Consider the following 14,013-nt stretch of genomic DNA (forward strand, 5'->3'; position numbering starts at 1 on the left):
TTTGAGAAGAAAAGCTCGACCACCCCCAAGGAGGAAGTTTAGAGGAAGAGAGAATTAGAGGGGCAAGAAGATTCAGAGGACATTACCGGGCAATGTAAGGGAGAATCGACGCCCGACATGCCCACCTTGTGGGAAGGACAATCAATTGGCGGCTGAGTGCCGAAGGAAGACGGGGCGTGCTTTAGATGTGGCAAGCCGGGCTACCAGTTTAGAGGTTGCCCAGTAAGAGGAGTGAAGAACCGACCAAAGACTCAAGGTCAGGTGTTTGCCCTTACCGAGCAAGAAGCTAAGACATCAACTTCAGTTATTCGAGGTACGTTCTCCATTTGTGGCATTGAAGCAAAAATTCTAGTTGACCTTGGATCTACACACTCTTTTGTTGCACCCCATTTTGCATGCCACATAAATGCTAGACCTTCGTTGCTTGACTGGACATTGATAGTGTACACACATATGGGGGAGTTTATAGAAACTGATATTGTTTATAAACATTGTAGGGTTTTTCTTGAAGGGTGTGAGCTGCATATAGATTTGATATTGTTAGATAACCAAGGTTTTGATATTATTTTGGGCATGGATTGGTTATCTACACACCATGCTACAGTAAATTGTCATGAAAAAATTGTAACCCTTAGATGCCCAAACCAGCCTGAGTTAAACTTTATTGGTGTCAAGGATGTTTCCCCTCTGCATTTTATTTCGCCTCTTCGGGCTTCCCATTTACTGGCTAATAGATGTGTTGGGTATCTAGCTTATGTAGTAGAAAATCGGGATGACCGGTCTAAGTTAGAAGAAATACCAGTGGTGAGGGAATATCCATAGGTCTTTCCTGAAGAGTTAACTTCTCTGCTCTCGGTCAGAGAAATAGAATTTGAGAAAGATGTGATCCCGGGCATGGCCCTCATCTCTAAATCCCCTTATAAGATGGCCCCGACGAAACTAAATGAGTTAAAAGAACAATTGCAAGAGTTGTTGGAGAAAGGATTAATTCAACCTAGTGTGTCGCCCTGGGGTGCACCTGTCATATTTGTTAAAAAGAAAGATGGGTCTTTAAGGCTATGTATAAACTATCGATAGCTGAACCAGGTTACTATAAAGAACAAGTACCCCTTGCCTACAATTGATGACCTTTTTGATCAACTCCAAGGGGCCCAACTATTTTCTAAGATTGACCTTCGATCAGGTTATCATCAGTTGCGCGTCAAGGAAGAAGATGTCCCTAAGACCGCATTCAGGACTCGTTATGGTCATTATGAGTTTTGGGTAATGCCGTTTGGATTAATTAATGCCCAGACCGTCTTTATGGATCTGATGAACAGGGTTTTTAGACCCTTTCTAGATGATTTTGTAGTAGTCTTTATAGATGACATCCTAGTGTAACATGAACAACATTTGAGAATGATCCTCCAGACTCTAAAGACAAATAAGTTATATGCTAAGTTGGGGAAAAGCAAGTTTTGACTTCCAAGCATGGCCTTCCTTGGACACGTTATTTCTAAAGATGGGGTCGCAGTTGACCCTTGTAAGATTGAAGCCGTACTGAAATGGGGAAGGTCAACAAATGTGACGGAAGCCTGTAGTTTTCTGGGTCTGGCTGGATACTATAGGCATTTTGTAGAAGGCTTTCTAATGATAGCACTTCCCCTGACTCGCCTAACCCATAAGGAAGTAAAAATTTATATGGTCAGATGATTGTGAGAAGAGTTTTTAAGAATTAAAGAAGAGATTGACTACGACCCCAATATTAACCTTACCCGAAGGAAACAAAGGCTTTATAGTTTATACTGATGCTTCCCATAAGGGACTAGGGTGTGTATTGACGCAACAAGGAAAAGCTATAGCCTATGCCTCCAAACAATTAAAGCCGCACGAGCAAAATTACCCAACTCATGATCTAGAACTCGCGGCTGTGGCCTTTGCCTTGAAGGTTTGGAGACATTATCTCTATGGAGCTTAGTTTAAGATATTTACTGACCATAAAAGTCTCAAAGTATTTATTTTCTGAGAAGGAGTTGACTATGAGGCAACGGAGGTGGATGGACCTATTAAACGATTATGATTGCACCATCAATTACCAACCTGGCAAGACCAATGTAGGGGCAGACAGTTTGAGTCAGAAACCCTTAATATTAGTTGCACATCTGATGGCTTGAGAAATGAAATTAATAGAAGATGCAGTAGAGTGGCGCCTGACATAACCCCCTTGTAATGAGATAGGAATAACTGCGGGTGTAAGGATGGAATCTCAACTCTTTCAACAGATTCAGGCAGCACAAAAGACAGACCCTTAGCTGATGAAAATTCTGGAAGACTTAAAGTGGGAAAGAAAGGAGGATTTTTCTATCGGCAATGATGACTTATTAAGATTTAGAGAATGGGTATGTGTCCTAAGTGATGAGAATATAAAGAGGGCTATTTTAGAAGAGGCACACCACTCCCGTTATATTGTGCACCCAAGAAGCACAAAAATGTATCAAGATTTAAAGAAAACTTTCAGGTGGAAAAACATGAAGAGGCAAGTGGCACAATTTGTTTCTAAATGTATGACCTGTAAGCGCCAGAGACCTGCTGGGCTGTTACAACCCTTGCCTGTGCCTGAATGGATGTGGGAACACATCACTATGGACTTTGTGTCTGGTTTGCCAAGATCAGGCACTCGACACAGCAATGTTTAAGTATCGTGGACCGATTAACTAAGGCTGCCCATTTCTTACCGGTCTGCACTACCTATACCCTAGATAAATTGGCTCAGTTGTATGTCAAAGAGATAGTTAGACTGCATGGATTACTTACTAGTATTGTGTTCGACAGGGACTCTAGATTTACTTCGAGGTTTTGGAGCAGTCCGTAAACACATTGAGAACAAGACTATCTTTTAATACTGCCTTTCACCCCCAGACTGATGGACATTCAGAAAGGACCATTCAAACCCTAAAAGATATGTTAAGGGTCTGTGTTACAAATTTCAAAGGAAACTAGGATGATAACCTACCTTTAATAGAATTTGCATACAACAACAGTTTCCAAGCCAGTATTCAAATGGCACCTTTGAAAGCCTTATATGGGAGGAAGTGCAGATCGCCAGTGTGTTGGGATGAGGTCGGCGAAAGAAGACTATTAGGGTCAGAAATTGTTCGAGTGACATCAGATAAAATCGCTCTAATTCGAGAAAGGCTCAAAACTGCTCAGAGTCGGCAGGAGAGTTATGCCAATAATCGCCGAAGAGACCTTGAATTTGAAGTAGGTGACCGGGTCTTTTTGAAAGTGTCGCCAACAAAGGGGATTATGAGGTTCGACAAGAAAGAAAAATTAAGTCCGTGTTTCATCGGACCTTTTGAAATATTGGAAAGAATCAGAGTCGCAGCATATCAACTGGTCCTACCGCCTGAGTTGGCCAATGTTCATGATGTCTTCCATGTTTCATTATTGATAAAGTATCAGCCCGATTCGTCCCACGTCTTGAAGTATGAACCGATCCCAATCAAGGAAGACTTAACTTATGTTGAACAACCAATTGAGATACTGGACAAAAGAATTCAAGTATTGCGCAACAAAGAGATTCTATTGATTTGGGTTTCATGGCAGTATCATTCGAGAGAAGAATCAACTTGGGAACAAGAAGATGAGATCCGGGGTAAATACCCCCATTTATTTAATTAGCTAAATTAACGATTTTGGGGAAAAAATCTTTTATAATGGGGGGATGATGTAAGGACCAAATCTTTCTCAGCCATAGTAAAACACGCGACGGTAGGAATCTATTGAGAAGGGGTAACGCCGTGTGTGAAGATTTTTTCAAAGGGGGAAAATGCCGTATGTGAATGAGGAGCATCGTCGGTGCGTGAAGTTGAGGAAGAACATCGCCATCTGTGTAGTGAGAGGCATCGTCGCCTGTGAAGAGAGAGATGGAGTGGCGCTGTGTGTGTAGCGCCGGCTATGCAACACCGCGTGTGTCACTTCGTGCGTGGACAGTGAATGCCACATACCCGCTGCATGCTGACATGCATGCCACTACATGTCACTGAGATTGCCACTTGGCGAACCCTAGGCTTCCACGTCCCACCTTTGTGATACTTAAGCCTCTCTCTCTTATTTTCTCCTCTACGCCATGCTTATTTGCTCACCCTTGAGAAGCCAAACACTTAGAATTCAGCCCCTTTGGAGCCTTTGTTTGAGGAGCTTGATAAGTGAGCTGTGTGAGGGATTTTGGGGGCACCATTGCACACATGTAAGTGGATCAACTACCTTGTAGGTCATTAAGCATGAATTGAACATGAACAAAGCATGATAATGAGCATGAATAGTAATTAAGTAATGGATGTTTATGTACACTGTTATAACACCTCTTGCCTTTACATGACCAAAATGCGTAGCAAATCTTCCTTGTTTGTCATGGAAAGTCTGTGATTATATGATTTTATGTATCTATTGGAAATTGAGAAAGGTTTACGATAAGATTTGGCATGAGTTAAGAGTTAAGTGATATTATGATAAGTGACATTGTCACTGTGCTGTAATTTCCAAGAAGAATCTATGTTTTTGTAATCTACCATTGACCTCTCAAATGGAATCCAAATGTGTTCAAATTACCATCATTTGAAAGATACATGGGTCTACTAAAATTTTCATGGTTAAACTTTGCTCAAATTCATTATAAATGGAGAGCTATATTTCAAATTGTGCAAGTAGGTCACTGTTGACAGATTTCACAAAAACATTAGAACTGATATCTCTGTTGTCATGAATTTTGACTGGCCAAATGGACTCTATTTTCTTCCAAACTACTGTCATTTGAAAGATCCATGAGTGTGATTATAATCACATGTTGAAAACATTTTGAAATTCCTCTTAGGTTGGGAGTTATACAATTATTTGTGAAGGTATGTCACTGCTTCTACTGCACATCAGATTTCAGATGGAATGATTGCATTCTATTAAGCTTTTGAAGGGCCAAACGAGAACCAAACGTTTTTCAAACTACTCCCATTTGAAATATAGGTGTGTCTAGCATAAAATTTATTCTGGAACTGTCATTAAATTCCAAACGAATTGAAAGTTATGATCCTATTTATGATTGGACATCACTGCCTGAAATTGCAAGAATTGTGACATTGACACTGCCATTCCGTCATACTAATATTGTTATTTTGGGATACTGATACTGATATTTTGTGATGCTGATAATGTTATCATGTGATACTGATATTGTCGCCCTGCTTTTATGAAGCATGGGTCCTCCATTGGTAGTGTATTATCTGATTCTGTTATAAGAATACTGCCATAAATGTAATGAACACTACGCAATGGGTCCTCCGTTGGTAGTGTACTATTTGATTATGTTATATGGATACCGTGATTCTGTTATATGCGATTATGTTATATATATCATGATCGCTACGCAATGGGTCTTCCATTGGTAGTGGATAATGTGATTCTATTATATGTGCCCTGATCGCTACGCAATGGTTCCTCCATTGGTAGTGGATACTGTGATTCTGTTTTATGTGAGACTATTATGTGTGCCCTGACCGTTATGCAAAAGGTCCTCCATTGGTAGTTGGGTACACTATACCTCGACTCCTATGATAGGAGTCGAATCGAGTGGTGACTGTAAGTAATAGGGTGGGACGCGCCCCCTAGTTGTCATGGGCACTATGTATTGGGTCCTCCAATGGTAGTGTAACACCTTCTCGCTTAAGGGCGTAAGGAGAGGGTCGTGTCTGGCAAGGCCACAGCCTATCGAAAACCCTAAAGGGCGCTGGGGATGTGTGCGTGAGTGAAGATATTACAAAGTGGGACCTCCACTTGTCATTATCTTCTCTCCTGAATGAGGGTAGAAGTTCCAAGTTATTGGATTGGCTTAGCCTGATTGATGTGACTTCTACTTCGGGAGTAAATAATCATGTTTCTGCCTATTTGAATTAAGTATTCTACAGTACTTTGTATGATTATCTGACTGTGACTGTAATAAGCATCGATGTAACTGCCATTTCAAGAAATAGTAGATGCTCCAACATCTGAACAATACTCTTTTTATACTATTAGTGTACATATCTTGATGCATGACCCTACTTTCTGATGTCAGTACGATCTTTGAAGAACTGTAGGCCATGTTATTATTTATGCTTGTAGGCAGGAATGCAAGGGTAGTGATCTACTTACTAGGCTTATAGCTCACTCTGTTTACTTTCATCTATGTAGAGTGATAGCACTTAACTGTGGGAGTCATGCAGCAGGGTGGTGGCAGCAAGCTTTTGAAGTTTCAGACCTGTTCAGGATTTCTATTTGGCCTAATAGGTGTCTGGTGGCGGGGCCACGTGCATTTTATTTGATGTAATGAAATATAAAGCTTGTAGGCTTGAAACAATATTATAAAGAATATTTGGAGATGGAATGTATACTTAATAATTTTAAATTATTCAGTTTTTTGTGCTTGTTGGCTGAGTTTTATTTATTTCTCGTGGTTTGCTTTGATTCCACAATTATAACACGTGTTGATGCACTCCCACTTGAGTGATGTACGCGACCTCCTGTCGCGATCCCGCACTCTGTCTCCCTCTAGTATGGGACGGCAAGGGTTAGGGGGCAGGGTCGCGACAAAAGAGCCCCATGAAGAAGCTAAGGGGTCTTTTCCATGGAAATGATGACGGCTACATCAGGAAATGACAGATGAGATGATTAGCCGTTCTCACGTTTAATTAAGGCATTGGGAAAAAGTGCACATGCGCCGCCTTAATGACGAAGTGCAAGTTGTACGATGATTAGAGGTCTAGCTGAGATGGGCCGAACACTACACCCGTTCGAGGGTTTTGCTCTCTCATGTGTGAAGCATTAGGGGCAGTTTTGTTGGGTGTACTTTTATCACAAACAAGACCAGGAACTTTGATCGAGTTTTGAATGACTCATGTTTTGCCTTTGGAAAAGTATGAACACTTAGTTCTAATAGAAGACTAAGAGTAAAACCACTTGGTGATATGTGGTGAACCTATGGAGGATGAGTATGGTTCTTGTAAAATCAAGTGTGCCTTATTTAACTATGATTAAAGCATGGCTTAGTTAATGGATTTCAAGAATAGGCCAAGGATTCTTTCAATGACAGTCTAAAGCTAACTCGAGATGGCTTAACCCTCCATCTCAATTTCAACAGCAGTCTAAAGTTGCAAAGAGATGACTTAACACATCTCAGTTTCAGTAGCAGTCTAAAGCTGCCTCGAGATTGGTTAACCCATCTCAGTGTCAATAGCAGTCGAAAGATGCCTAGAGATGGCTTAACCCATCTCATTTTCAATGGCAGTCTAAAGTTGCATAGAGATGGCTTAACTCATCTTAGTTTCAACTGCAGTCCAAAGCTACCCAGAGATGACTTAACCCATCTTACTTTCAACGGCAGTCTAAAGCTGCCCAGAGATGGCTTAACCCATCTAAGTTTCAACAACAGTCTAAAGCTGCCCAGAGATGGCTTAACCCATCTCAGTTTCAACGGTAGTCTAAAGCTACCCAGAGATAGCTTAACTCATCCCAGTTTTAATGTCAGTCTCAAGCTGCCCAGAGATAGCTTAACCCATCTTAGTTTCAATAGCAGTTTAAAGCTGCCCAAATATTGAACAATCCGACGATGGCTTAACCCACCATCAGAATCATTGTTTGGCAGTTAAGGCATTAAAGGCTTTACAGATTGTATGATTAATAGAAGGGAATTATTTTCTCGAGAACAAGGAACTCTCTCATTTAATTAGCACTGTTGAATGATCAGATCCCTCGATCTTGCCCCTCAGATTTAGGTGATCGGGTGACACGTGTCTCGGATTTGAAAGACCCCGGACCTGAGATCGCTCTCTCGAGAATCGTATTCACAGAATAAGGGTAGGTGCCCAACTGGTGAGAGAGGAGTTTTAAATGTAAGGTGGGGACAAACCTCACCTGGGTCCGTGACTTACTCGGGCTGACTCGTGCAGGTGCCCTCTTAGATCACGACGAAAAGCCCCCCAGCTGCTTCAGCAAGTTCGAAATCGCCTCCCTTGGCCTGCAATCTTCTTCTTTTCTGCAAAGAATTAACATGGTTAATTTGTAGGGCAAGTGGTTCGAGGAACGTACCCTTATATTGGAGCCAACATGCACAGATGTGCACATTCAGATGACAGAGAAGATGAGAAATTAGAGTGATGATGAAGAAGATTCGAATAAGGGGAGAAAAGAGAAGATGGCTTGACAAGGAGACGAGCCTAACCTGATAGCTAGACCAGTACATTGACAGACTCGAAGTGGTAGCAAGATGGGCATGGTAACTCAAACCGGCTCGACAATAATAATACTTGAAACCAAGGACGATTTGGCTGTCCTAATCTGGTGCGGCAGCAAGACGGGCATAGTACTCTGGACCAGCACAATGGAAATACTACTCCACAGCCAAACCGCTATAGCAATACCAGACCGAGTCTATCCTTCAGTCAAGCAAGAAAAGAAGCAATGAGAAGAGAAGAAAGCAGAGAGACAACATGAAAGAAGGAGAAGGCAAGTCCCGACCGCATTAGGCATTGTTGTCCATAGCCGTGGGATAACAGCATTGCGGCCCCTGGATGGTGCTGGACACTGCTGCTCACGATGAAAGGGCGAGCAGTGAACTGCAGATCGTCGTTGGCAACACGAGAAGGCAGCACGACCTTAGCGGGCGGCGATAGGTACAAAGCGCACAAAAGAAGCCTGTGGAGGGCAATAGGCATCGCCGCGACCATTCGCGGGCGGCAATAGGCATCGCCGTCTGCGATAGGCATCGCCGTCTGCAATAGGCATTGCCGTCTGCGATAGGCACATGGTGCAAGAAATAAGCTTGTGGGTGGCGACATGCATTGCCGCGGCCCTTCGCGGGCGATGATAAGCATCGCCGTCTGCGATAGGTGCGGGACACTGAAAACATGTTCACAGATGGCGATGAATATCACCGTCTGTGCTTGCGCAGGACGCCGAAGACATGCCTGTAGGCGCTGATGAGTAGGAGGAAGAGAGAAAGAGGCCTGCACGACACTACCACCGCCATGCATGGCCTCTGAGAAACACTCAGCAGAGCAGACAAAGAAAGAGAAGAAGAGAGAAAAGAAGAGAGAAAAGAAAATCAAAGAGAGAAGGGTAGAGAGAGAAAATACCTTGAAGGTGGGAGGAGTACACTCTAAACTTTCTCTCTCCTCTCTCTCTCTCTCTCTCTCTCCAAAGAAGAAACGTGACCCAACTCATGTTCTTGAAAAAGAATTTTTATTAATCAAAAGAGTCTCCGTGAGTCCAAGAGAGAGATTCCCCTACAATGTGAGGTAGCGTCTATTTATAGATTAGAGTTAAAACGCTGGTGGATCACCCAAAACTAACCATAATTGGTGATAATTAAGGTTTATGTGAATTTTAAAAAAAGGAAAATAGGGTGCAAAATGATTGATTTGCCTCAGCCTAAAAATTTAAAAAATTCCAAAACAGTCCCTACTGAGAAATATGGATGTTCTTGATTATTCTCGGACGATCCATTGACTATCCGGCATCCCATTGAACAAAAGATGATTTCCATTGAGCAGGACTCGATGCTACGATCATTTTGATAATAATTTTAAGCCATGAATCACACTTTAAAGGCATGATCACATAACTTGAAATTTGAATACAGTTTGAAAATTTTTGATTGATAGTGTGTCTTCATCTTGATGTTTTTTTTCGATTTCTTCGCTGAATTGCACTGAGCATGTTACCACGACCGCGTTGCAAAGAACGAGATGCGATTTGGTGCTCGAATGAAGATTTGACAATCTTGAACTTTTAGCTGGAATTTAGGATTCCGACTGCCGGAATCAGCAGTGACTTCGACTTAATCTTGTACGATATTCGACCGTTCATCACCCGCGGGGTTCTGACTAGTGATAGCCACGGACCTTACGCACACGATGCTACTGGTCTTGAGTTGATCGGGATCGCGGCACTGTGATTTGGCCGCTCGAGTGAGTGGATGTCCTGCTGATTTTATGCAATATGCGGCTTTGAATTACGAACTTCTCTCTAGCTTTTCTCCTTGCTCCGACATCGTCACAAAACGTATCACATATCAAAACCCTCGTTTCGACGAGACGAACATGCTCCAATAAGTTTGAGTGCGATCCGATCTCAAATGAGAGAGATATGGATGTCACAAGTTCACTGTTCGTGATTGTGCTTTAATGGAGTTTAGTTGCAGGGTGGCCACACGAGAATAGTATGTGGCTCCTCCTGTTTTGATCTTTTACCCATAAATTCTTCTTGAATTGTCCTTTTAAGCTGAAATTTGACCTTTGATGCTTTTCAACCGCGTCGGATCCAATGACGATGGTCTCACAGACGTTTGATGCGCCGAGAGTAGGGTTCCAATTATAGAGGTCCGTTTCAGGGTACTAGAGGCTGATTCTGCTGAAACTGTTTCTCAGTCTGCACTACTTTAGAGATGTCAAAATGTGACGAAACTTGGCAGGAGGCTTTTAGGAGTCCTTATGAAGTTCTTAACCAATTTTAAGGTCATTCTGAAACTGTCAAAATTTTCACTATTTGTCATGCTTTATTGACCGGCTTCTCTCTCATATTCCGCATCGGGGACCCATGGTGCTAAAAAATATCTTTAAACAGCATGCCCCACTGATTATTGTGCTTCAAGAGAAGCGAGAAGGATAGCATTCGAAAAATTTCTTCAGGCTTTATTCCGTTTTTCTTTCTAGCCACAGGACCATGTGAACGTCGAGGAGATTCATGCGATGTTGTAACTAGGATGTTCAGACGTTTGGATGCAATGTACAGGTCCATCCGTGGAGAATTTAGGGGAGAAGAGACTTTAAGGGATTGTCGTGGTCCTCACCCTCACGGGACTGTAGGGGTTAGTTTTTAATGTCTTCACCCTGCCTGACGAGTTTGTGACATGGAGAGATTGGTATTTATAGTCCTCACCCTATCAGACAGTACCCCAGAGGGCGATCATGTGGTCATCGTCCTCACCCTAGGGACTCTTTTTTATTTTGAGAGATCTTTTGTTCATCATCCTGACCCTCAAGGACTCTTCTTGTTTTTGAGGGATCTTTTGTTCATCGTCCTCACCCTCAAGGACTTTTCTTGTTTTTGGAGGGATCTTTCGTTCATCGTCCTCACCCTCAATGACTCTTCTTGTTTTTGGAGGGATCTTTCGTTCATCATCCTCACCCTTAAGGACTCTTTTTTATTTTTGAAGGGATCTGTCATTCATCATCCTCACCCTCGAGGACTCTTTTTTATTTGTGGAGGGATCTTTCGGTCATCGTCCTCACCCTCAAAGACTCTTCTTGTTTTTGGAGGGATCTTTTGGTCATCGTCCTCACCCTCAAGGACTCTTTTTGTTTTTGGAGGGATCTTACGGTCATCATCCTCACCCTCAAGGACTCTCTTTGATTTTGGTGTTTGGGAGATCTTGTGAGGCTCTTACTCCCGGGTGAGCCATCTTGTATTTTTGATTGGATCCTGACAGCTAAGGATTTTGTGTGGACCTCGTTTGCCAGAATTATGCCTATTTGGCAATTGGGTGCTGGCTGAGGCTGTGATGCTGCGTCAACCTGCTTTATTGGTCCAAGCGCCCTTTGCAGGTTTTTACCTGGACTGGGGAAGTGGCACCGTAAAGATGGTTTTCACCAACCTCCTTTATTTTTGAGCTCTTTTACCCATGACCTTATGGCCATGTCCACCCCTTGTCATCCGTTTTTTTTCATGGTGCCCTTTTGGTTTTTTCACCATGCTCGTGCTTTTATTGTCATGGAACTCGTTTACTCATGGTTTCGTGACCATGCCCACCCTTCATTTTTACTCCTGGCGTTCCCTTGTCTAGGTATATACCATGCCCATTTTTTTTTCCCTCTATTTGTTTTCTTTTTTTTTGTGGTAATGCCTTCGGGATCTGTGCGAAACCTTTTAACGTCATGCGGGCAGGACGTGCACTACGGTTTAAACTCATATAGCTTGATCATAGTGGTGATGGATGGCAGTCTGTTGAGGCCATGGAGTGAGTATGGTGGTGGTTTTGACTCAATTTGGGAAGATGGCACGGGACTGTCTGCGAGGGATGAATGATGTATGAATGGAAGGCGAAAAGTGGTGACCCACTAGCTAACGGTGAGTATGGATGGCGGGATGGTTTGCCATTAAGTAAGCATGGGTGAGACTCACTGGAGAATGATGAATGGTAATGGAGGAAGATGGATTTACTGGGGAGGTGTTGAAGGTGATGCACGCACACAGAGGGTTCGGTTAAGGAAGACGTGCGAGAAGATGTACGTAAAGGGCACATGTGCATGTGTGAGGGCGCGTTTAGGGTCATGCCTCTGGGACACATGCAAAGCAGTTTAACGTCATACAGCTAGGATGTGCATTATAGTTTAAGGTCATATAGCTTGGACAGTGGTTATGTAGTTTAAAGTCATGTAATTAGGACTATGCAGTTTAAGGTCGTGCTTACTAGACCTCCGCTAAAGTTTAAGGTCATATAGTTTGGACCATGTAGTTTAGGGTCATGCAGCATGGACCATTGTGTGGGTCGTCGTATAAGTAAAGCTCTGTGGGGGGATAGAGAGGCTCGACGAGAAGCGGACTTACTGGGGATTAATGGGGGTAAATATGACTCCTCAGGGATAATGTGCAATGGCATGCATGTCATTCCGCTGAGAATGGCAAAGACTAGAGCACAGATGACCCCACGGTGATTTGAAGAGATAAGAATGACCCTAACTCTACTGGGGATAATGGGCTGCAATATGGATGTGACTCCTATTGGGGATGAGGGACAGTAGCCTGCATGTAGCTCAATTGGGAATGACAGTCTGGAGCACATGTGTAACCCCATTGGGGAAAGTGGTAGAATACACCAGGTGGAGAGCTGTGTCCATTTCACAGTTTAAAGTCATGCGCATAGACTATTTGTCACGCCATTTAACATCTTGCTACAGGGACGTGCATTACAGTTTTAAGGTCTTGTAGCTTGGACCATGGCTATGCAGTTTAAAGTCATGCGGCTAGAACCATGCAGTTTAAGGTCATGCAACTAGACCTCCGCTATAGTTTAAGGTCATAGAGTTTGGACCTCAAATCTGTAGTTTAAAGTCATGCAGCTAGGACCATGCAGTTTAAGGTCATACAACTAGACCTCCGTTACAGTTTAAGGTCATATAGTTTAGACCATGCAATTTAGGGTCGCGCACCTAGACCGTAACGTGGTAAGGGAATGTGACTCCATGGGTCACAGAGCCGTAACTGAAGACTTGACTCGCTGAGGAAATGATGGCTGTGGTGCAGAGAATGTGCTCGCTAGGGATGCAGAACGATGGTCCAGATGGGAGTGCCATAGCATGCACACGATGCCAGGTTTTGAATGACGCACGTGGTGTTAGGTCCTTGATGCAGCGTATGCGGCGTTGGGCCTTTGGTGAGGCATACAATGTTATCTTTTGGTGAAGCGTAGGACGATAGCTTCTTGTGAAGCGCATGGCGATAGCTTTTAGTGAAGTGCATGGCAATAGCTTCTAGTGAAGCGCACGGCGATAACTTCTTGTGGCGCACACGATGAGAGCTTCTTTAGTAAAGCACGTGGCGATAATCATGAGTAAGGCACGCAACGCTAAGCCTTAGGGAAGGGCATGGCGTTAGCATCGCACGGTGTTAAGGCATAGCAATAGCAATAGACAGTAGCACGCTCATGAGGCACAAGCGGTAGTGATCGCATTCGGGCGTCGATCTTGACCCACCTCAGCATGGACTTATCGCTGTCTGAAGACGAGGACTCGAGCATCATTTCGAGCTTGAGGGGGGCATTTTGTGTAACCCTCTTCTGCAAAAGGGGGTAAAACCCCATTTTACTATTTCACCTTCGGTAAAATAGTGAAGAGAGTTTTAGAGAGAGAGAGCTTCCATCGAGAGACTTTCGGCAACAGCTTCCAACAAAAACCCACAGTATACAGGTGTTTTGAAGCTCTTCAATGAGTCAGGAACCTTTGCGGAGTG

This window comes from Amborella trichopoda, chromosome 13 (genome assembly GCF_054954075.1).
Source record: "Amborella trichopoda isolate Santa Cruz 75 chromosome 13, AtrichopodaSantaCruz75HAP2 v2.0, whole genome shotgun sequence".
NCBI classification, from domain to species: Eukaryota; Viridiplantae; Streptophyta; class Magnoliopsida; order Amborellales; family Amborellaceae; genus Amborella; species Amborella trichopoda.